Source organism: Mobula birostris, chromosome 1, assembly GCF_030028105.1.
Source record: "Mobula birostris isolate sMobBir1 chromosome 1, sMobBir1.hap1, whole genome shotgun sequence".
Classification (NCBI taxonomy): Eukaryota; Metazoa; Chordata; class Chondrichthyes; order Myliobatiformes; family Myliobatidae; genus Mobula; species Mobula birostris.
In genome coordinates this window covers 152,246,215-152,273,271 of record NC_092370.1, presented here as the reverse complement: position 1 = coordinate 152,273,271, position 27,057 = coordinate 152,246,215, and the positions used below count along the sequence as shown (strand labels likewise).

General features: G+C 45.7%; 1 protein-coding gene and 1 long non-coding RNA gene across 7 annotated transcripts in view; one reads left to right on the top strand and one right to left on the bottom strand.

The window, feature by feature from the left end:
* Positions 1 to 27,057, bottom strand: part of LOC140200620 (polypeptide N-acetylgalactosaminyltransferase 16-like) — a 329,730-nt gene that overhangs the window by 216,431 nt on the left and 86,242 nt on the right. The gene's annotated exons all lie outside the window — the stretch shown is intronic.
* Positions 21,733 to 27,057, top strand: part of LOC140200650 (uncharacterized) — a 76,310-nt gene continuing 70,985 nt past the window's right edge. For both annotated transcript variants that reach the window (XR_011886685.1, XR_011886684.1), the window contains exon 1: positions 21,733 to 21,784. This is a non-coding gene — a long non-coding RNA (uncharacterized lncRNA). The remainder of the gene's footprint in view (positions 21,785 to 27,057) is intronic.

Sequence of the window (27,057 nt, the reverse complement as noted above, 5' to 3'; positions counted from 1 at the left end):
ACCCTTGTTCCTGCACACACAGTATAAACACCCTATCACCCTGTTTCCTACACACTGTATAAACACCCCATCACCATGATTCCTACATACACTTTATAAACACCCAATCACCCTGATTCCTACACACACTGTATACACAGCCCATTATCCTGATTCCTACACACACTGCATAAACACCCCATCACTCTGATTCCTATACACACTTTATAAACACCCCATCACCCTGATTCCTACACACACTGTATAAACACCCCATCACCCTGATTCCTACACACACTGTATAAACACCCCATCACCCTGATTCCTACACACACTGTATAAACACCCCATCACCCTGATTCCACACACACACTGTATAAACACCCCATCACCCTGATTCCACACACACACTGTATAAACACCCCATCACCATGATTCCCACACACACTGCATAAAAACCCCATCGCCCTGATTCCCAACACACTGTATGAACACCCCATCACCCTAGTTCCTACTCACACTGTATAAACACCCCATCGCCCTGTTTCCTACACACACTGTATAAACAACCCATCACCCTGTATTCTACACACTGTATAAACACCCCAATCCCCTTTGTTCCTACACACACTGTAGAAACGCCCAATACACACTTTATAAACGCCCCATTACCCTGGTTCTTACACACACTGTAGAAACGCCCAATACACACTTTATAAACACTCCATCACCCCGATTCCTACACACCCTGTATAAACACTCCATCACCCTGATTCCTACACACTGTATAAACACCCCATCACCCTGTTTCATACACACACTGTATAAACGCCCCATCACCCTGGTGCCTACAAACACTGTATAAACACCCCATCACCCTGATTCCTACACACTGTATAAACACCCCATCACCCTGTTTCATACACACACTGTATAAACGCCCCATCACCCTGGTGCCTACAAACACTGTATAAACACCCCATCACCCTGATTCCTACACACTGTATAAACACCCCATCACCCTGGTTCCTGCACACGCTGCATAAACACCCCATCACCCTGGTTCTTCACACACTGTATAAACGCCCCATCACCCTGCTTCCTATACACACTGTATAAACATCCCATCATCCTGATTCCTACACACTGTATAAACACCCCATCACCCTGGTTCCTGCACACGCTGCATAAACCCCCCATCACCCTGGCTCCTGCACACGCTGTATACAACACCCCATCATCCTGGTTCCTGCACACGCTGTGTACAACACCCCATCACCCTGATTCCTCCACGCACTGTGCAAACACCCCATCACCCTGGTTCCTCCAAACACTGTATAAACCCCCCATCACCCTGATTCCTACACACTGTATAAACACCCCATCACCCTGGTTCCTGCACACGCTGCATAAACACCCCATCACCCTGGTTCTTCACACACTGTATAAACGCCCCATCACCCTGCTTCCTATACACACTGTATAAACATCCCATCATCCTGATTCCTACACACTGTATAAACACCCCATCACCCTGATTCCTACACACACTGTATAAACATCCCATCACCCTGGTTCCTACTCACACTGTATAAACACCCCATCACCCTGGTTCCTACACACACTGTATAAACATCCCATCATCCTGATTCCTATACAAACTGTATAAACACCCCATCACCCTGATTCCTGCACACGCTGCATAAACCCCCCATCACCCTGGCTCCTGCACACGCTGTATACAACACCCCATCACCCTGGTTCCTGCACACGCTGTATACAACACCCCATCACCCTGATTCCTACACACACTGTATAAACACCCCATCACCCCGATTCCTCCACGCACTGTGCAAACACCCCATCACCCTGGTTCCTCCAAACACTGTATAAACCCCCCATCACCCTGATTCCTACACACACTGCTTCAATACCCCATTACTCCGATTCCTACACACACTGTATAAACACCCCATCACCCTGATTCCTATACAGACTGTATAAAGACCCCATCACCTTGATTCCTACATATTGTATATACACACCATCACCCTGATTGCTACACACTGTCTAAACACCCGATCACCCTGTTTCCTACACTGACCGTGGAAACACCCCATCACACTGATTCTACAAACACCATATAAAAACCCCATTAACCTGATTCCTACAAACACTGCATAAATACCTCATTACCCCGATTCCTGCACACACTGTATAAACACCCCATCACCCTGATTCCTATACAGACTGTATAAAGACCCCATCACCTTGATTCCTACATATTGTATATACACACCATCACCCTGATTGCTACACACTGTCTAAACACCCCATCACCCTGATTCCAACACAATGTATAAACACCCAGTCACCCTGATTCCGACACACACTGTACAAACAACCCATCACCCTGGTTGCTCCACACACTGTATAAACACCCCATCACCCTGGTTCCTACACACACTGTAGAAACAACCCATCACCCTGATTCCTACACACTGTATAAACACCCCATCACCCTTGTTCCTACACACACTGTATAAACACCCCATCACCCTGATTCCTACAAACTGTATAAACGCCCCATCACCCTGATTCCTACACACTGTATAAACACCGCATCACCCTGGTTCCTACACACACCGTGTAAACGCCCTATCTCCCTGGTTCCCATACACATTGTATAAACACCCCATCACCCAGGTTCCGACACACCCTGTAGAAACACCACAACGCCCTGATTCCTACATACACTTTATAAAAACCCCATCACCCTGCTTCGTACACACAATGCATAAACACCCCATCACCCTAGTTCGCACACACACAATAAACACACCATCACCCTGATTCCTACACCCACTGTATAAACACCCCATCACCCTGATTCCTACACCCACTGTATAAACACCCCATCACCCTGATTCCACACACAGTGTATAAACACCCCATCACCCTGATTCCACACACACGCTGCATGAACACCCCATCACCCTGATTCCTATACACTGTATAAACACCCCATCATCCTGTTTCATACACACACTGTATAAACGCACCATCACCCTGATTGCTACACATAATGTATAAACACCCCATCACCCTGATTCCCACACGCTGTATAAACACACCATCACCCTGATTGCTAGACAATGCCTAAATAATCTATCACCCTGATTCCTGCACACACTGTATAAACACCCCATCACCCTGGTTCCTACACACACTGTATAAACACCCCATCACCCTGATTCCTACACACTGTATAAACACCCTATCAGTCTGGTTCCTACACACACTGTATAAACACCCCATCACCCTGATTCCTACACACTGTATAAACACCCCATCATCCTGTTTCATACACACACTGTATAAACGCACCATCACCCTGATTCCCACACACTGTATAAACACCCCATCACCCTGGTTCCTACACACGGTATAAACACTCCATCATCCTGTTTCATACACACACTGTATAAACACACCATCACCCTGATTGCTAGACAATGCCTAAATAACCTATCACCCTGATTCCTACACACACTGTATAAACACCCATCACCCTGATTCCTACACGCTGTATAAACACCCCATCACCCAGATTCCTACACACACTTTATAAAAACCCCATCACCCTGCTTCGTACACACAATGTATAAACACCCCATCACCCTAGTTCGCACACACACAATAAACACACCATCACCCTGATTCCTACACCCACTGTATAAACACCCCATCACCCTGATTCCTACACACACTGTATAAACACCCCATCACCCTGATTCCACACACACACTGTATAAACACCCCATCACCATGATTCCTACACACACTGTATAAACACCCCATCACCCTGATTCCTACACACACTGTATAAACACTCCATCACCCTGATTCCACACACACGCTGCATGAACACCCCATCACCGATTCCTATACACTGTATAAACACCCCATCATCCTGTTTCATACACACACTGTATAAACGCACCATCACCCTGATTCCCACACACTGCATAAACACCCCATCACCCTGGTTCCTACACACGGTATAAACACTCCATCATCCTGTTTCATACACACACTGTATAAACACACCATCACCCTGATTGCTAGACAATGCCTAAATAACCTATCACCCTGATTCCTACACACACTGTATAAACACCCATCACCCTGATTCCTACACGCTGTATAAACACCCCATCACCCAGATTCCTACACACACTGTATAAACACCCCATCACCCTGATTCCTACACACACTGTATAAACACCCATCACCCTGATTCCTACACGCTGTATAAACACCACATCACCCTGGTTCCTCCAAATACTGTAAAAACACCCCATCACCCTGCTTCCTACATACACTGTATAAACAACCCATCACCTTGATTCTTACACATTGTATATACACCCCATCACCCTGATTGTTACACATTGTCTAAACACCCCATCACCCTGATTCCTACACTCTGTATAAACACCCAGTCACCCTGATTCCGACACACACTGCATAAACGCCCCATCACCCTGGTTCCTACGCACACTGTATAGACACCCAGTCACCCTGGTTCCTACTCACTCTATAAACACCCCATCACCCTGATTCCTACACACACTGTATAAACACCCCATCACCATGATTCCTACTCACTCTATAAACACCGCATCACCCTGATTCCTACACACATTGTATAAACACACCATCATTCTGATTCCTACAGACACTGTATAAACACCCCATCACCCTGATTCCTACACACACTGTGTAAACACCCCATCATCCTGATTCCTACACACACTGTATAAACACCCCATCACCCTGATTCCTACACACTGTGTAAACACCCCATCACCCCGGCTCCTACACACACTGCAGTAATGCGCAATCACCATGATTCCTGCACACTGGATAAAGCCCCCATCACCCTGATTCCTACTTACACTGTATAAACACCCCATCACCCTGATTCCTACACACACTGTATAAACACCCCATCACCCTGATTCCTACACACACTGTATAAACACCCCATCACCCTGATTCCTACACACACTGTATAAACACCCCATCACCCTGATTCCTACATACACTGTATAAACACCCCATCACCCTGATTCCTACACACACTGTATAAACACCCCATCACCCTGGTTCCTACACACACTGTATATACACCCCATCACCCTGATTCCTGCACACACTGTATAAACACCCCATCACCCTGATTCCTGCACACACTGCATAAACACCCCATCACCCTGGTTCCTAAACACCCTGTATTAACACCCCATCACCCTGATTCCTAACACACTGTATGAACACCCCATCACCCTGCTTCCTACACACTGTATAAACACCCCATCTCCCCGATTGCTACAAACACTGTATAAACAACCCATCAACCTGCTTTCTACACAAAGTGTATAAATACCCCATCACCCTGGTTACTACACACTGTATAAACACCCCAACACCCTGATTCCAACACACACTGTATAAACACCCCATCACCCCGATTGGTACACACACTGTATAAACACCCCATCACCCCGATTGGTACACACACTGTAGAAACACCCCATCACCCTGGTTCCTACACACACTGTATAAACACCCCATCATCCTGGTTCCCACACACTGTATAAACAGGCCATCAGCCTGATTCATACACATACCATGTAAGCACCCCATCACCCTGGTCCCTACACACACTGTATAAACACACCATAACCCTGAGTAACTATGTAAACTGTATAAACACCGCATCACCCCGATTCGTACACACACAGTATAAACACCCCATCACCCTGATTCCTCCAAACACTGTAAAAACACCCCATCACCCTGCTTCCTACATACACTTAATCAACACCCCTTCACCCTGGTTCCTACACACTGTATAAACACCCCAACACCCGAATTCCAACACACACTGTATAAACACCCCATCACCCCGATTGGTACACATACTGTATAAACACCCCATTACCCTGCTTCCTGCATACACTTTATAAACAACCCATCAGCCCGATTCGTACACACACTGTATAAACACCAAATCACCCTGATTCCTACACACAGTGTATAAACACCCCATCACCCTGGTTCCTACCCACACTATATAAACACTCCATGACCCTGATTCCCACACACATTGTATAAACACCCCATCAACCTGGTTCCAACACACACTGTATAAACACCCCATCACCCCATTTCCAACACACAATGCATAAACACCCCAATCCACCTTGTAACTACACACACTGTAGAAACACCCCATCATCCTGATTCCTACACACACTGTATAAAAAACCATCACCCTTGTTCCTGCACACACAGTATAAACACCCTATCACCCTGTTTCCTACACACTGTATAAACACCCCATCACCATGATTCCTACATACACTTTATAAACACCCAATCACCCTGATTCCTACACACACTGTATACACAGCCCATTATCCTGATTCCTACACACACTGTATAAACACCCCATCACCCTGATTCCTACACACACTGTATAAACACCCCATCACTCTGATTCCTATACACACTTTATAAACACCCCATCACCCTGATTCCTACACACACTGTATAAACACCCCATCACCCTGATTCCTACACACACTGTATAAACACCCCATCACCCTGATTCCACACACACACTGTATAAACACCCCATCACCATGATTCCCAACACACTGTATGAACACCCCATCACCCTAGTTCCTACTCACACTGTATAAACACCCCATCGCCCTGTTTCCTACACACACTGTATAAACAACCCATCACCCTGTATTCTACACACTGTATAAACACCCCAATCCCCTTTGTTCCTACACACACTGTAGAAACGCCCAATACACACTTTATAAACGCCCCATTACCCTGGTTCTTACACACACTGTAGAAACGCCCAATACACACTTTATAAACACTCCATCACCCCGATTCCTACACACTGTATAAACACCCCATCACCCTGTTTCATACACACACTGTATAAACGCCCCATCACCCTGGTGCCTACAAACACTGTATAAACACCCCATCACCCTGATTCCTACACACTGTATAAACACCCCATCACCCTGTTTCATACACACACTGTATAAACGCCCCATCACCCTGGTGCCTACAAACACTGTATAAACACCCCATCACCCTGATTCCTACACACTGTATAAACACCCCATCACCCTGGTTCCTGCACACGCTGCATAAACACCCCATCACCCTGGTTCTTCACACACTGTATAAACGCCCCATCACCCTGCTTCCTATACACACTGTATAAACATCCCATCATCCTGATTCCTACACACTGTATAAACACCCCATCACCCTGGTTCCTGCACACGCTGCATAAACCCCCCATCACCCTGGCTCCTGCACACGCTGTATACAACACCCCATCATCCTGGTTCCTGCACACGCTGTGTACAACACCCCATCACCCTGATTCCTCCACGCACTGTGCAAACACCCCATCACCCTGGTTCCTCCAAACACTGTATAAACCCCCCATCACCCTGATTCCTACACACTGTATAAACACCCCATCACCCTGGTTCCTGCACACGCTGCATAAACACCCCATCACCCTGGTTCTTCACACACTGTATAAACGCCCCATCACCCTGCTTCCTATACACACTGTATAAACATCCCATCATCCTGATTCCTACACACTGTATAAACACCCCATCACCCTGGTTCCTGCACACGCTGCATAAACCCCCCATCACCCTGGCTCCTGCACACGCTGTATACAACACCCCATCACCCTGATTCCTACACACACTGTATAAACACCCCATCACCCCGATTCCTCCACGCACTGTGCAAACACCCCATCACCCTGGTTCCTCCAAACACTGTATAAACCCCCCATCACCCTGATTCCTACACACACTGCATAAATACCCCATTACTCCGATTCCTACACACACTGTATAAACACCCCATCACCCTGATTCCTATACAGACTGTATAAAGACCCCATCACCTTGATTCCTACATATTGTATATACACACCATCACCCTGATTGCTACACACTGTCTAAACACCCCATCACCCTGGTTCCTCCAAACACTGTATAAACACCCCATCACCCTGATTCCTACACACACTGCATAAATACCCCATTACTCCGATTCCTACACACACTGTATAAACACCCCATCACCCTGATTCCTATACAGACTGTATAAAGACCCCATCACCTTGATTCCTACATATTGTATATACACACCATCACCCTGATTGCTACACACTGTCTAAACACCCGATCACCCTGTTTCCTACACTGACCGTGGAAACACCCCATCACACTGATTCTACAAACACCATATAAAAACCCCATTAACCTGATTCCTACAAACACTGCATAAATACCTCATTACCCCGATTCCTGCACACACTGTATAAACACCCCATCACCCTGATTCCAACACAATGTATAAACACCCAGTCACCCTGATTCCGACACACACTGTACAAACAACCCATCACCCTGGTTGCTCCACACACTGTATAAACACCCCATCACCCTGGTTCCTACACACACTGTAGAAACAACCCATCACCCTGATTCCTACACACTGTATAAACACCCCATCACCCTTGTTCCTACACACACTGTATAAACACCCCATCATCCCGATTCCTACACACACTGTAAAAACACCCCATCACCCTGATTCCTACAAACTGTATAAACGCCCCATCACCCTGATTCCTACACACTGTATAAACACCGCATCACCCTGGTTCCTACACACACCGTGTAAACGCCCTATCTCCCTGGTTCCCATACACATTGTATAAACACCCCATCACCCAGGTTCCGACACACCCTGTAGAAACACCACAACGCCCTGATTCCTACATACACTTTATAAAAACCCCATCACCCTGCTTCGTACACACAATGCATAAACACCCCATCACCCTAGTTCGCACACACACAATAAACACACCATCACCCTGATTCCTACACCCACTGTATAAACACCCCATCACCCTGATTCCTACACCCACTGTATAAACACCCCATCACCCTGATTCCACACACAGTGTATAAACACCCCATCACCCTGATTCCACACACACGCTGCATGAACACCCCATCACCCTGATTCCTATACACTGTATAAACACCCCATCATCCTGTTTCATACACACACTGTATAAACGCACCATCACCCTGATTGCTACACATAATGTATAAACACCCCATCACCCTGATTCCCACACGCTGTATAAACACACCATCACCCTGATTGCTAGACAATGCCTAAATAATCTATCACCCTGATTCCTGCACACACTGTATAAACACCTATCACCCTGATTCCTACACACACTGTATAAACACCCCATCACCCTGATTCCTACACGCTGTATAAACACCCCATCACCCTGCTTCCTGCATACAGTTTATAAACACCCCATCTGCCCATTCGTACACACACTGTATAAACACCCCATCACCCTACTTCTTGCATACACTTTATAAACACCCCACCAGCCCGATTCGTACACACTGTATAAACACCCCATCACCCCGATTCCTACACACACGGTATAAACACCCCATCACCCTGCTTCCACCAAACACTGTAAAAAAACCCCATCACCCTGATTCCTACACACACTCTATAAACACCCCATCACCCTGATTCCTGCATACACTTTATAAACACCCCTTCAGGCCGATTCGTACACATACTGTATAAACACCCCATCACGCTGATTCCTACATACACTGTAAAAGCACCCCATCACGCTGATTCCTACACACACTGTATAAACACCCCATTTCCTTGATTCCTACTCATTGTATAAACACCCCATCACCCAGGTTCCGACACAACCTGTAGAAACACCACAAAGCCCTGATTCCTACATACACTTTATAAAAACCCCATCACCCTGCTTCGTACACACAATGCATAAACACCCCATCACCCTAGTTCGCACACACACAATAAGCACACCATCACCCTGATTCCTACACCCACTGTATAAACACCCCATCACCCTGATTCCTACACACACTGTGTAAACACCCCATAACCCTGATTCCTACACACACTGTATAAATACCCCATCACCCTGATTCCTACACACACTGTATAAATACCCCATCACCCTGATTCCACACACACTGTATAAACACCCCATCACCCTGATTCCTACACACACTGTATAAACACCCCATCACCCTGATTCCTACACACACTGTATAAACACCCCATCACCCTGATTCCTACACACTGTACAAACAATCCATCATCCTGGTTCGTACACACACTGTATAAACACCCCATCGACCTGATTGCTACACATTGTATAAATACACCATCACGCTGATTCCTACACACTTTATAAACAGCCCACATCACCCGGGTTCCTACACACTGCATCAACATACCAACACACAGTGTAGAAACAACCCATCACCCAGATTCCTACACACACGGTGTAAGCACCCCATCACCCTGCTTCCGAGACACACTGGATAAACACCCGAACACCCTGGTTCCTACACGCACCGTATAAACACCCCATCGCATTGATTCCAACAAACACCATATAAACACCCCATCACCCAGATTTCTACACACACTGTATAAACACCCCATCACCCTGAGTCCTACACACTGTGTAAACACCCCATCACCCCGGTTCCTACACACACTGTATAAACACCCCATCACCCTGATTCCACACACACGCTGCATGAACACCCCATCACCCTGATTCCTACACACACTGTATAAACACCCCATCACCCTGATTCCTACACACACTGTATAAACACCCCATCACCCTGATTCCTACACACTGTATAAACACCCCATCACCCTGATTCCTACACACACTGTATAAACACCCCATCACCCTGATTCCTACATACACTGTATAAACACCCCATCACCCTGATTCCTACATACACTTTATTATCACCCCATCACCCTGGTTCCTACACACTGTATAAACACCCCAACACCCTGATTCCAACACACACTGTATAAACACCCCATCACCCTGATTCCTACACACACTGTATAAACACCCCATCACCCTGATTCCACACACACGCTGCATGAACACCCCATCACCCTGATTCCTATACACTGTATAAACACCCCATCACCCTGTTTCATACACACACTGTATAAACGCACCATCACCCTGATTCCCACACACACTGTATAAACACCCCATCACCCTGGTTCCTACACACGGTATAAACACTCCATCACCCTGATTCCTACACACACTGTATAAACACCCCATCACCCTGATTCCTACACACACTGTATAAACACCCCATCACCCTGATTCCTACACACACTGTATAAACACCACATCACCCTGGTTCCTACACACACTATATAAACACCCCATCACCCTGCTTCCTGCAATCAGTTCATAAACACCCCATCTGCCCGATTCGTACACACTGTATAAACACCCCATCACCCCGATTCCTACACACACTCTATAAACACCCCATCACCCTGATTCCTGCATACACTGTATAAACACCCCTTCAGGCCGATTCGTACACATACTGTATAAACACCCCATCACGCTGATTCCTACACACACTGTAAAAGCACCCCATCACGCTGATTCCTACACACACTGTATAAACACCCCATTTCCTTGATTCCTACTCATTGTATAAACACCCCATCACCCTAGTTCCTACACACACTGTATAAACACCCCATCACCCTAGTTCCTACACACACTGTATAAACACCCCATCAGCCTGATTCCTACACCCACTGTATAAACACCCCATCACCCCGATTGCTACAAACACTGTATAAACACCCCATCACCCTGGGTCCTACACAAACTGTATAAATGCCCCATCACCCTAATTCCCACACACACTGTACAAACACCCCATCACCCTGGTTCCTACACATACTGTATAAACACCCCATCACCCCGATTTGTACACAAACTGTATAAGCACCCCAACACCCTAGTTCCTACACACACTGTATAAACACCCCATCACCCTGATTTGTACACAAACTGTATAAGCACCCCAACACCCTAGTTCCTACACACACTGTATAAACACCCCATCAACCTGCTTCCAACACACACTGTATAAACACCCCATCACCCTAATTCCGACACTCCTCTATAAACACCCCATCACCCTGATTCCCACACAAATTGCATAAACACCCCATCACCCTGATTCCTACACACACCGTATAAACACCCCATCACCCTGGTTCGTGCACAGACTGAATAAACGCACCATCACCCTGATTGCTACAAACTGCCTAAACAACCGAGCACTCTGATTCCTACACACACTGTATAAACACCCCATCACCCTGATTCCTACACACACTGTATAAACACCCCATCACCCCGATTCCTAAACAAACTGTATAAACACCCCATCACCCCGATTCCTACACACACTGTATAAACACCCAATCACCCTGATTCCTACACACTATATAAACACCCCATCACCCTGATTCCTACACGCTGTATAAGCACCCCGTCACCTTGATTTCTATACACTGTATAAACACCCCATCACCCCGACTCCTATACACACTGTATAAAGACCCCATCATCCTGTTTCATACACACACTGTATAAACGCACCATCACCCTGATTGCTACACATAATGTATAAACACCCCATCACCCTGATTCCCACACACTGTATAAACACCCCATCACCCTGGTTCCTACACACTGTATTAACACCCCATCACCCTGTTTCATACACACACTGTATAAACACACCATCACCCTGATTGCTAGACAATGCCTAAATAATCTATCACCCTGATTCATACACACACTGTATAAACACCCATCACCCTGATTCCTACACGCTGTATAAACACCCCATCACACTTGACTGCACTTCAGATGTGCAAGTTCCCCAAAGCACTGCAATCCTTGTGTCAAATGCTGTTGAGATCAACAGTACTTTGAGTCTTGAAGGTGTCTGGCCACTGGTACATGCCGACCATGATTCCCATTTCAGCTAGTTCCTTTTGACGTTATTTGGCCCATATCACCCTGAACCTTTCCAATTCATGCACCTGACAGGACAGCTGGGAATGCTCCCCCCAGGTGGAAATGGCTAATACGAGAGGTCATAACTTTTGGGAGGCTGCAGTAAAGTTCAGGGGGGTGTCAGAGGTAGTTGTTTTTATATATACACACACACACACACAGAGTGGTGGGTGCATGGAACGGGCTGCCAAGGGGAGTGCTCGAGGCACATTCGGGACATTTAAGAGACTCTTAGATAGTCACACGGATGATAGAAAAATGGAGGGCTTTGTGGGAGGGACGGATTAGATTGATCTTTCAAGGTCAGCACAACTTGGCAGGAGGGACGGGTTAGATTCAACAAACACCATATAAACATCCCATCACCCTGGTTCCTACACACACTGTATAAACACCCTATCACCCCGGTTCCTGCACACACTGTATAAACACCCCATCACCCCGATTCCTACACGCATTGTATAAACACCCCATCACGCTGATTCCTATACACACTGTGCAAACACCCCATCACCCTGGTTCCTCCAAACACTGTATAAACACCCCATCACCCTGATTCCTACACACTGCATAAACACCACATCACCCTGGTTCCTAAACACACTGTATCAACACACCATCTCCCTGTTTCCTACACACACTGTATAAACACCCCATCACTCTGGTTCCTACACACTGTATAAACACCCCATCACCCTGTTTCCTACACACACTGTATAAACACCCCATCACTCTGGTTCCTACACACTGTATAAACACCCCATCACCCTGATTCCTGCACACTGAATAAACACCCCATCACCCTGGTTCCTACACACACTGCATAAACTGCCCATAAACCTGGTTCCCACATACACTATATAAACACCCCATCACCCTGATTCATACACATTTTATAAACGCCCCATTACCCTGGTTCTTACACACACTGTATAAACACCCCATCACCCTGCTTCCTACACACCCTGTATAAATACCCCATCACCCTGATTCCTACATACACTTTATAAACGCACCATCACCCTGATTGCTACACACCCTGTATAAACACCCCATCACCCTGATTCCTACACACTGAATAAACACCCCATCACCCTGATTCCTACACACTGTATAAACACCCCATCACCCTGATTCCTACACACTGTATAAACACCCCATCACCCTGTTTCATACACACACTGTATAAACACCCCATCACCCTGATTGCTACACACACTGTATAAACGCCCCATCACCCTGATTCCTACACACACTGTATAAACACCCCATCACCCTGATTGCTACACACACTGTATAAACACCCCATCACCCTGATTGCTACACACACTGTATAAACACCCCATCACCCTGATTCCTACACACACTGTATAAACACCCCATCACCCTGGTTCTTCACACACGGTATAAACACCCCATCACCCTGATTCCTACACACACTGTATAAACACCCCATCACCCTGATTGCTACACACACTGTATAAACACCCCATCACCCTGATTGCTACACACACTGTATAAACACCCCATCACCCTGATTCCTACACACACTGTATAAACACCCCATCACCCTGGTTCTTCACACACGGTATAAACACCCCATCACCCTGATTCCTACACACACTGTATAAACACCCCATCACCCTGATTCCTACACACTGTATAAACACCCCATCACCCTGATTCCTACACACTGTATAAACACCCCATCACCCTGATTCCTACACACTGTATAAACACCCATCACCCTGATTCCTACAGATACTGTATAAACACCCCATCACCCTGATTCCTACACACACTGTATAAACACCCCATCACCCTGACTCCTACACACTGTATAAACACCCCATCACCCTGATTCCTACACACTATAAAAACACCCATCACCCTGATTCCTACACAAACTGTATAAACACCCCATCACCCTGGTTCCTACACACTGTATAAACACCCCATCACCCTGGTTCCTACACACTGTATAAACACCCATCACCCTGATTCCTACACAAACTGTATATAAACACCCCATCACCCTGGTTCCTACACACTGTATAAACACCCATCACCCTGATTCCTACACAAACTGTATATAACACCCCATCACCCTGGTTCCTACACACACCATATAAACACCCCATCACCCTGATTCCTACACACACTGTATAAACACCCCATCACCCTGATTCCTACACACACTGTATAAAACCCCATCACCCTGATTCCTACACACTGTATAAACGCCCCATCACCCTGCTTCCTATACAAACTGTATAAACATCCCATCATCCTGATTCCTACACACTGTATAAACACCCCATCACCCTGGTTCCTGCACACGCTGTATAATCACCCCATTATTTGATTCCTACATACACTGTATAAACACCCCATCACCCTGGTTTGTTGCTTTGTTGCCCTACTACAACATGTCTGAAAAGTAATGAAATATATCTCTGTTGTCTTTGTAACATTGAAGACCATCCAGCTTAGGATAAAAGTCCTCCAGTACACTCATGCCCTTCTTTGCTGAGTTCCACTATTTACCCACATTGAATCATATTTGTATAGAACAGTACTGACATTTTTTTATTCACAATCTGCACAGAAACTGGAAATATTAAGTATTCAGCTTTTCTAGTTAAAATACAAATTTTATGCTTTCCTTGAAAGTGTCCGTCCCTTAATTTTGTTTTTTTTTTCAACTGTTTTATCTGCTTCTTCACTCACCCTAATTGTCCAGTCCTCACTGACGTCACTATTTGACAAGATAGGCAGAACTCAGCATAGATTTGCATATGACAAGATAGGCAGAACTCAGCATGGATTCCTTAAAGGAAAATCCTGCCTGACAAACCTATTACAATTTTTTGAGGAAATTACCAGTAGGCTAGACAAGGGAGATGCAGTGGATGTTGTATATTTGGATTTTCAGAAGGCCTTTGACAAGGTGCCATACATGAGGCTACTTAACAAGATAAGAGCCCATGGAATTACAGGAAAGTTACATACGTGGATAGAGCGTTGGCTGATTGGCAGGAAACAGAGAGTGGGAATAAAGGGATCCTATTCTGGTTGGTTGCCGGTTACCAGTGGTGTTCCACAGGGATCTGTGTTGGGGCCGCTTCTTTTTACATTGTACATCAACGATTTGGATTATGGAATAGATGGCTTTGTGGCTAAGTTTGCTGACGATACGAAGATAGGTGGAGGGGCCGGTAGTGCTGAGGAAACGGAGAGTCTGCAGAGAGACTTGGATAGATTGGAAGAATGGGCAGAGAAGTGGCAAATGAAGTACAATGTTGGAAAGTGTATGGTTATGCACTTTGGCAGAAAAAATAAACGGGCAGACTATTATTTAAATAGGGAAAGAATTCAAAGTTCGGAGATGCAACAGGACTTGGGAGTCCTCGTACAGGATACCCTTAAAGTTAACCTCCAGGTTGAGTCAGTAGTGAAGAATGCAAATGCAATGTTGGCATTCATTTCTAGAGGAATAGAGTACAGGAGCAGGGATGTGACATTGAGGCTCTATAAGGCACTGGTGAGACCTCACTTGGAGTACTATGGGCAGTTTTGATCTCCTTATTTAAGAAAGGATATGCTGACGTTGGAGAGGGTACAGATTAGATTCACTAGAATGATTCCGGGAATAAGAGGGTTAACATATGAGGAACGTTTGTCCGCTCTTGGACTGTATTCCTTGGAGTTTAGAAAAATGAGGGGAGACCTCATAGAAACGTTTCGAATGTTGAAAGGCACAGACAGAGTGGATGTGGCAAAGTTGTTTCCCATGATGGGGGAGTCTAGTATGAGAGGGCATGACTTAAGGATTGAAGGGTGCCCATTCAGAACAGAAATGCGAAGAAATTTTTTTAGTCAGAGGGTGGTGAATCTGTGGAATTTGTTGCCACGGGCAGCAATGGAGGCCAAGTCATTGGGTGTGTTTAGGGCAGAGATTGATAGGTATCTGAGTAGTCAGGGCATCAAAGGTTATGGTGAGAGGGCGGGGGAGTGGGACTAAATGGGAGAATGGATCAGCTCATGATAAAATGGCGGAGCAGACTCAATGGGCCGAATGGCCGACTTCTGTTCCTTTGTCTTATGGTCTATTTTGGCTAGTTTACAAGCTGAATGAGTTTCAGTTGCCAATCACTGTTCGCAGAGCTTTCATCCTCATCTGGCTCCAGATCTCCTCACCTGTTCTTTTCACACATTCCCTACTTCGCCCATTCCCTTCTGCCTCCTGAATGGGGAGGTTCTTTGGTGTAATTGTAAGCAATAGAGTGCACCTGCAATCATGAATTATGCTTTTGTTCATCCAGAGGAATTGGGCATGCTTGCCCAGGGTAACAGTGAATTCCCATACCTGACTGCACTTCAGATGTGCAAGTTCCCCAAAGCACTGCAATCCTTGTGTCAAATGCTGTTGAGATCAACAGTACTTTGAGTCTTGAAGGTGTCTGGCCACTGGTACATGCCGACCATGATTCCCATTTCAGCTAGTTCCTTTTGACGTTATTTGGCCCATATCACCCTGAACCTTTCCAATTCATGCACCTGACAGGACAGCTGGGAATGCTCCCCCCAGGTGGAAATGGCTAATACGAGAGGTCATAACTTTTGGGAGGCTGCAGTAAAGTTCAGGGGGGTGTCAGAGGTAGTTGTTTTTATATATACACACACACACACACAGAGTGGTGGGTGCATGGAACGGGCTGCCAAGGGGAGTGCTCGAGGCACATTCGGGACATTTAAGAGACTCTTAGATAGTCACACGGATGATAGAAAAATGGAGGGCTTTGTGGGAGGGACGGATTAGATTGATCTTTCAAGGTCAGCACAACTTGGCAGGAGGGACGGGTTAGATTGATCTTTCAAGGTCAGCATAACTTGGCGGAGTACGAAAGACTTGTGCTGATCCACCGTCTGCAGAGTTCACTGAGATTTTTAACCTCTCACTTCGGCAGTCTGAGGTATCAACCTGCTTCAGGCAGGCTTCTTTTATACCAGTACCTTGAAGAATGTAGTAACCTATCTCAATGACTATCATCCAGAAGCACTTACATCCACTGTGATGAAAACTATCAAATCCTGCCTGAGAAGCGACTTGGATCCACTCCAATTTGCCTACCGGGGCACCAGGTCCACGGCAGATGCCATCTCATTGACTCTTCACTCAACCCTGCAACATTTGGACAGCAAAGCTGCACATATCAAGATGTTCCTTATCAACTACAGCTCAGCATTCACTACTATCGCCCCCTCAAAACTAATCAATCAGCTTCAAGAGCTTGGTCTCAATGCCTCCATGCGCAATTAGATCCTGGATTTTCTTAGTTACAGATCTCAGTCAGTTCAGTTTAACAACAATATCTCCTCTATTAACTCCACAGTGCCAATGCACCACAAGCTGTGAGCTTAGCCCCCTGCTCTACTCATGTTACATTTATGACTGTGAGGCTAAGCACAGCTCCAATGTATACAGGTTTCCCCCGCCATCCGAAGGTACAGCGTTCCTATGAAATGGTTCGTAAGCCGGAATGTCGTAAAGCGAAAAAGCAATTACCATTTATTTATATGGGAAAATTTTGTGAGCTTTCGCAGACCCAAAAATAACCTATCAAATCATGCCAAATAACACATAAAACCTAAAATAACAGTAACATATAGTAAAAGCAGGAATGATATGATAAATACACAGCTTATATAAAGTAGAAATACTTTTCCACAATCATTGCCTGAACTGTTCTCCATAGCGAAAATCTCACGCAAGCGCTCTTGGCAGAAACACAGCACAAGCGCCGTCGGCAGAAACACGGCACAAGTGCTCTCCAGTAACCTTTAAGCTATGAAGCTGCCAAATCATACCAAATAACACGTAAGAATACACAGCCGATATAAAGTAGAAATAATGTATGTACAGTGTAGTATCACTGACCGGAACTGGGAAAGCGCAGACCACACTGATGATGGTGTGTTAGACTGAGTCGTCGGAGTTTGGGTGCTGCAGTGGCCCCCACCCTCTGGGCAGCAAACCGGTACCGATCCGCGAAGCATGCAGCAGTAGCCGGGAGGCACGCAGCACAACTTTAAGAAAAAAGCCGAAATAAACATGCTAATTAATTAGGTGCCGCCCAGCACGTATTTAATTAGCATGTTTATTTTGGCTTTTTTCTTAAAGGTGTGCTGTGTGCCCCCCGGCTACTGCTGCATTCTTCGCGAATCTGTACCTGTCCGCAGCCTGGGTGTTGGGGTGGTGGGACACTGGGGTGTCATCTCGTCGTCTGTTTCCATTAGAGCAGGCAGCTCATCTTCTCCTATGACTGCCCACCTCGATGTCGAAGGTCAAGGTTCATTGTCTGCTGTGGCTAATGTGGAAGACTTGCTTGACTGCTGAGCCTCACACATTTTTCTATCATACAGTTCTTTGTAAGCACTCAAACCATCCTGCAAATATCCCCTAAACTGACGTACCCTTTCAAAATTAAAGTCATACTTTATCATTACTCATTCGGTTTCGATTGTTATCCTTTCCTCTGCCAATTGCATCAGCTCTTCATCTATCAGTTCTTGGTCATGGGATGCCAAAACCTCTTTAACATCATCTTTGTCAGCTTCCACAAGCCAAATTCACTTCATCCTTACTTCGTTCACCACGATCGAAACGCTTAATTATGTCTAGTTTTACGCTAAGTGTTAACACCCTTACGAGCTCTTTTAGGCTTTTCCGATACCATAGAACTCATCTTGCTAATGGCTGCTCACGGGCACGTGTTTAAGCAATGCCGGCGAGAATGCCATTCCAAATCCGGGGGAGAGCGGCTGCTCGGGGCGCGCGCTTTTTTTTGCACGCTGCTTTTTTTGTAACAGTGAAAACACCTTCTGTTAGCGAAAACAGGGTACTAATGTAGGTCTTTCATAACAGTGAGGTTTCGTAAAGCGAACGCTCGAAAAGTGGGGGACACCTGTATTCAAGCTTGCTAATGACCCTCTGTCTTTGGCTGAATCAAAGCTGATGACAAATCAGCATATAGGAGGGAGATGGAAGATCTGATTGAGTGGTGCCATAACAACAACCTCTCACTCTATGTCAGCAAGATCAAGGGGCTGATTATTGACTTCAAGAGGAGGAATCCTAATATTAAGTTCCAGAATCTGAGCCTCTGTACCTCCCTCTGCAATTAGATCCTTGATTTCCCAACCAAAAGACCACAATCTGTGCAGTTGGTGATAGTATCTCCTCCTCGCTGATGATCAACACTGGTGCACCTCAGGGGTGTGTACTTAGCCCACTGCTCTACTCTCTCTATATCCATGACTGTGTGGCTAGGCATAGGTCAATCTAGACAACGGGGTGAGCGTTTGGGGCACCCTTTGAGAGAAGGGTAGTGCAGTCTGATATGACCAGAATGAACATTAAATTTTCCTGAATGCTATTGCTATCTCTCTGATTTGGAAATTATAGAAGAAAAACTCAGCTTATTAAAGAAGAAAGACACATAGCAAAACAAATATGTGACCAGAATGAACATTAAATATCCATGAAGTAAATTTGAAGGAATCGGGCTTGTTGGGTCAGGTCTGGAATTAAATGTCCAATGTAATGATGGATCTGGCCTTGAATAATCACAGAAGGATTCCATGGATTCCTAGCTGGAATTACCTCTTTGGCACCAAGAGATGTCATTTGGAAGAGGCAATTGTATTGTCTGATGTTCTTCCCGAACTCGTTTGCAATAGGTTCATCATTGCTGTACAAGTTGAGGAGATCATTAGGTAGAGGCTGCAAATTGCCTATCCTGACCTTTCCCTTCATACAGCAGAAATGTACGGTTTCTCCAGTGAACAGGAAGGCACGACAGTGAGGGCATACTCTGGTCATCGAACCAAAATCAGCAGAAATGTGACGGCATCTGAGTCGTGCATTTTGCCTTGCCCTTTCTGTCAATGTATCGTCGTCGAAAGCGGCCATTGTCGTCTTCAGCAACCCTCGCAGTAATTACTGTGCCGCATATTCTCGAGTTGATCTTTCCTTTTCTCCTCTGTCTCTTCCTCTCTCCTCCTTCTGCCTGTTTTTGTCACTCTGGAGACGCGCAGCCCTTTCATCCTTCGTCTCTTCATCTTTTCTACCAGTTGTTCTATCTCTCATCTCCTGTAGTCGTGCGGCCCTGGCCTCATCCGATTGTTGTTCTCTCCCTCTCCTTGCCGCTTCCCGACGACGTTTGGCGTCATCTCTTGACCATAATGTCCCCCTTCTCTTTCCACGCGGCATAATTAGGCTATCCATATATTTTTACCCTAATGCTTGATAGAAGTTAAGAAGCAGTAACACCAAAATGTCCAAGCTGCTGAGTCTGGCCGTGCGCATGCGTCGTGGTGTGGCGTCGCGGTCTCCATGGAAGGTGGAAGCGGGTTTGTGAGCAGCGTGAGGCGCCGCTGAGTCTGGCCGTGCGCATGCGTCGGGCTGTGGCGTCGCGGTCTCCATGGAAGGTGGAAGCGGGTTTGTGAGCAGCGTGAGGCGCCGCTGAGTCTGGCTGTGCGCATGCGTCGGGCTGTGGCGTCGCGGTCTCCATGGAAGGTGGAAGCGGGTTTGTGAGCAGCGTGAGGCGCCGCTGAGTCTGGCCGTGCGCATGCGTCGGGCTGTGGCGTCCCGATTTCCATGATGGTGGATTGGGTCTCGGGTGAAAGGTAAGCTGTTGATTTTTGGCGAATGAGCAATTTTATACTACTATATAACCCTGAACTTTGCCTGAATTCTGTAAATTAGCGCATTTTAATTCGATTTAGCCAAAAAAGTGTCGCTGTAATGCACCGTCTGCGCTAATTGGAGGTCACAAACAGACAGACAGAGCCTGAGAGTTTTAGTAGTATATAGATACCATCTATAAATTTTATACAACCATTGTTGGTAGAATCTCAGTTGGAAATGAGAAGGCGTACAGGGGTGAGATATGCCAACTAGTGGAATGGTGTCACGGCAACAACCTTGCACTCAGCGTCAGCAAGATGAAAGCTGATTGTGGACTTCAGGAAGGGTAAGATGAAGGAACACACACCAATCCTCATAGAGGGATCAGAAGTGAAGAGAGTGAGCAGCTTCAAGTTCCTGGGTGTTAAGATCTCTGAGGACCTAACCTGGTCCCAACATATTGATGCAGTTATAAAAAAGGCAAGACAATGCCTATAGTTCATTAGGAGTTTGAAGATATTTGGCATGTCAACAAAAACACTCAAAAACTTCTATAGATGTACCATGGAGAGCATTCTGACAGGCTGCATCACTGTCTGGAATGGGATGGAGGGGCTACTGTACAGGACCAAAAGAAGCTGCAGAAGGTTGTAAATCTAGTCAGCTCCATCTTGGGTATTAACCTACAAAGTACCCAGGACATCTTGAAGGAGCGGTGTCTCAGAAAGGCAGCGTCCATTATTAAGGACCTCCAGCACCCAGGGAATGCCCTTTACTCACTGTTACCATAAGGTAGGAGGTACAGAAGCCTGAAGATACACACTCAGTGATTCAGGAACAGCTTCTTCTCCTCTGCCATCCAATTCCTAAATGGACATTGAACCCATGAACACTACCTCACATTTTTAATATATATTATTTCTGTTTTTGCACAATTTTTAATCTATTCAATATACAAATACTGTAATTGATTTACTTATTTTTTCTTCTATATTATGTATTGCATTGAACTGCTGCTGTTAAGTTAACAAATTTCACGACACATGCCGGTGATAATAAACCCAATTCACAGCATCAGTTTGGAAGTGAGTGTGTAGGTCATAGCATCAGTTCGTAATTGTGATCAGTGAAGTTACACAATTTCCCTGACTTTACACTCTGCAGCATCTGGGCAGTAATGACACTAACATCACACTACTAGTTAATGACAATACTTCCGCCCTCTGTACTATCATTCCAAGTAAACTCCTAAACCTGCGATTCAATTTCTCCCTTTGCAGCTGGATCCAGATCTGACCAATCAGTAAGGATAAGCAGCAACATGTCCTCCATGAGCCCTCAACACTGGTGCTCCACAGAGCTGTATCCTCAACCCTCTACTCTATATATGCTCCTGACAATGAGTCCAGGGTACTAGAAGCAGGTAGAGAGCCTAGTGACAATAACCTTTCCCTCAATGTCAGCAAAACGAAAGAGCTGCTCATTGAGTTCAAGTAGTGGGGGGGGGGGGGGCACATGCTCCTCTCTACACCAACAGTGCTGAGGTCAAGAAGGTTGAGAGCTTCAAGTTCTAAGGAGAGAGCATCAGCAATAGCCTGTCCTGGTCCTGGTCCAATGATGCAGATGTCATGGCCAAGAAAGCTCACCAAGCCTGTGCATCGAGGGGATGAAGACATCTGACATATCCCCATTGACCCTCACCAAGTTGTCTATTTGCATGGTCATGACTTGCTGTGCTAACTACTCTGCCATCACCGCAAGAAATTGCAGGGAGCTGTAGGCACAGCTTGGCACATCGTGAAAACCAGCCTCCCCTCCATGGACTCTGTCCACAGTAAGAGACAAGAGAACCAAAGTCCCCACTGACCTTGGACATTCCCTGCCCTCTCCCGTCCCATCGGGCAGAAAACACAAAAGCCCGAACACACATACCTCCAGGCTCAAGTTTAAGGGGCCATTGAATGGACTCTTGACTTCACAATCTACCTGATCGTGGCCCACACTGCACTTGCTCTTCATACTGCATTCTCTTCGTGTTTGTTATTGTACTACTTCCATATCATGTGATGAAATGATCGGTATATGAAAAACAAAGTCTGTCACTGTTCCTGGGTACATGAGACAGTAAATGAACCAATTTACCATTTTAAGAGGCTCATTCAGTGGAGCATCTGGTCTACAGTGACCCCTCCCAGGATATTGATTTCAAGATTCAGGATTCAAGTTTATTTATCATGTGTACATCAAAATATACAGAGAGAAGTGCCCCCCCCCCCCACACACACACATCACTGAACAAAGGTAGGTGGTTGGAGATGGCCACCGTTTGGCACTTCTGTGGCTCAATGTCAGTCAAAATCATCAGTCCAGGCCTGAGTGTTGCCCTAGACTTGCTGCACACAGACACGGGTTGCTACAGGTGAGAGGAGATGTGAACTGGACCGAACAGGGTGCGGTCATCAGCAAACCACCCCAGTTCTCACCTTACAGTGGAAGGAAGGTCAGTGATGAGGCAGGTGTACAGGTTGGGACTGGGACACTGTCCTGAGCAACTCCTACACTGATGTCCTGGCACTGGGATGATTGACCTCCAACCACCACAACCATCTTCCATTGAGGGATATCTGACTCCAGCTACTGGAGTGTTTCCCTTTCAATTCCCACTGACTGCAGATTTACCAGAGCTCAATGATGCCACACTCGGTCAAAATATGCCTCAAAGTTGAGGGCAGTCACCCTCACCTTGCCTCTGGAATTCAACTCTTTGGTCTGTGTTTAGACTAGAGCCAAATGTCTGGGGGAAAGACCTACTGGCCATTTGTGTGTAATTGCTACTTGAGACCAATATTAACAACAGCTTCCATCAGCTTACATTACCCCTGTTCCAGGACATCTACTTACTGGAATGTCTTCAACACATTACCACCCCAAAGCACAGGTGACCCATGCCAGACCACAAACAGTGAGCACAGAGAAGCAAGTTTAGCAATGTTGCTATTATATCACAATCATTATTATATAACAGTCATTCAGAAGATAAAGATGGAATACAAAAGTAAGCTGTCTGAGTCTGAGGCCTCCGTCAGTGAGAGTTGACCATGGATATTGCACCCTAGATGTCTAGATATGGAGAGCAAGTGTTCCCCATGTAGCAAGCTCCCCCCCCCCCCACCCCATGCATCTGATAAATCCAAAGGAACGGCAGAGACCGAAAAAGTTTGGCACCAGCAGCATCACAGGAATTGCCAGTCAGCGTTGAGTTCAACATAGGACTGCCTTAGGGACTCCAGCTCCAGATTTTTCCCTTGGGCTTCACTCCCAAAGCCTTCCCCATGAGTGGGTATAGCCACAAGGCAAAGGAGGTTTGAGATCAGAGTTTCCTTCTCCTAGATGAGCTGCCAAGCATAGCTGATGAGCCCCATCTGCCCGAAGCGACTGATTTTAAGGTGCCAGTAACTCACCTTTGCTCCTTCTCCTCTCGGTAGAAGCAGTTCTGCCAGGCTTAGTAGCTAAACTACACATGAAGGCCAGGAGCTGGATTTAGTTATCAGAGGCTATTTGAGGTATATGCCATTGGGAGCATTTAATAGGTAGTTGGAGCTTGTCCCTATTACCACCCCTCCTTTAACAACTTTAAGGAACAAAAGTGAGATAGCCAATAATATTAAAGACATTACCAAAAGTTTCTTCAGATACATGAAGTGTAAAAGAGAGGTGAGAGAGGATATTGGACCACTGGAAAATGGTGCTGGAGAGGTAGAAATGGCGGCAACAAAATAACTGACGTAGTGAGTAAGTATTTTGCATCAGTCTTCACTGTGGAAGATTTTAGCAGTATAGTGGAAGTTCCAGGTGTCAGAAGGCATGAAATGCGTGAAGTTACCAGAACTAGAGAGAGAGTTCTTGGGAAACTAAAAGGTCTGAAGGTAAATAAGTCACCTGGACCAGACGATGTACATCCCAGAGTTCTGAAAGAGGTGGCTGAAGAGATTGTGCAGGCTTTAGCGATGATTTTTCAAGAATTACTAGATTCTGGAAAGGTTCCAGAAGACTGGAAAATTGCAAATGTCACTCCACTCTTCAAGAAGGGAGAGAGGCAGGAAGAAAGGAAATTATAAGCCAGTTAGACTGACCTCAGTGGTTGGGAAGATGTTGGAGTAGATTGTTAAGGATGTGGTTTCGGGGTACTTGGAGGCACATGATAAAATAGGCTGTAGTCAGCATGGTTTCTTCAAAGGAAAATTTTGCCTGACAAATCTATTGTAATTCTTTGAAGAAATAACGATCAGGATAGACAAAGGAGAATTGATTGAGGTTGTGTATTTGGATTTCCAGAAGACCTTTGACAAGGTGTCACACGTGAGCCTGCTTAACAAGCTATGAGCTCATGGTATTACAGTAAGGATTCTAGCATGGATAAAGCAATGTCAAAGAGCAGGAGTAAAGGGAGCATTTTCTGGCTGGCTGTTGGTGACTAGTGGTATTCCACAGGGGTCTGTGTTGGGACCAATTCTATTTACGTTATATGTGAATGATCTGGATGATGGAATTGATGGCTTTGTTGCAAAGTTTGCAGATGATATGAAGATAGGTGGAGGAGCAGGTAGTTTTGAGGAAGTAGAGATGCTACAGAAGGACTTAGATTAGGAGAATAGGCAAAGAAATAGTAGATGGAATACAGTGTCGGAAGTGTACGTCATGCACACTTAGAAGAAATGAAAGGGATGGCTATTTTTGAAAAGGAGAGAAAATACAAAAAACGGAGGTGTAAAGGGATGTGGGAGTCCTTTGTGCAGGATTCCCTCAGGGTTAATTTGCAGGTTGAGTCTGTGGTTGTTGAGTTCTGTGCATTTGAACTATGTAAGTATTTAATATGCATGCTCACTCTCCGTTATGTGTACGGGGAGGGGGATGTAAAGGTGGCAGCCCTCAGATATTGAACAAAGATGTTAAAAGTAAAGTTGTTTAAACAAAAGAAAATCATGTCCTTGTTGTGTGGGCGTTCACAGTGGTGAGGAAGGCAAATGCGATATTAGTATTCATTTCAAGAGGACTAGAATATAAAAGCAAGGATGTCATGTTGAGGCTTTATAAAGCACTGGTGAGGCCTCACTTGGAGTATTGTGAGCATTTTTGAGCCCCTTATCTCAGAGAGGTTGTACTGAAACTGGAGGAGGTTCACGAAAATTATTCCTGGATTGAATGAAGAGCTTTTGATTGCTCTAGCCCTGTATTCCCTAGAATTCAGAAGAATGAGGTGTGACCTCATTGA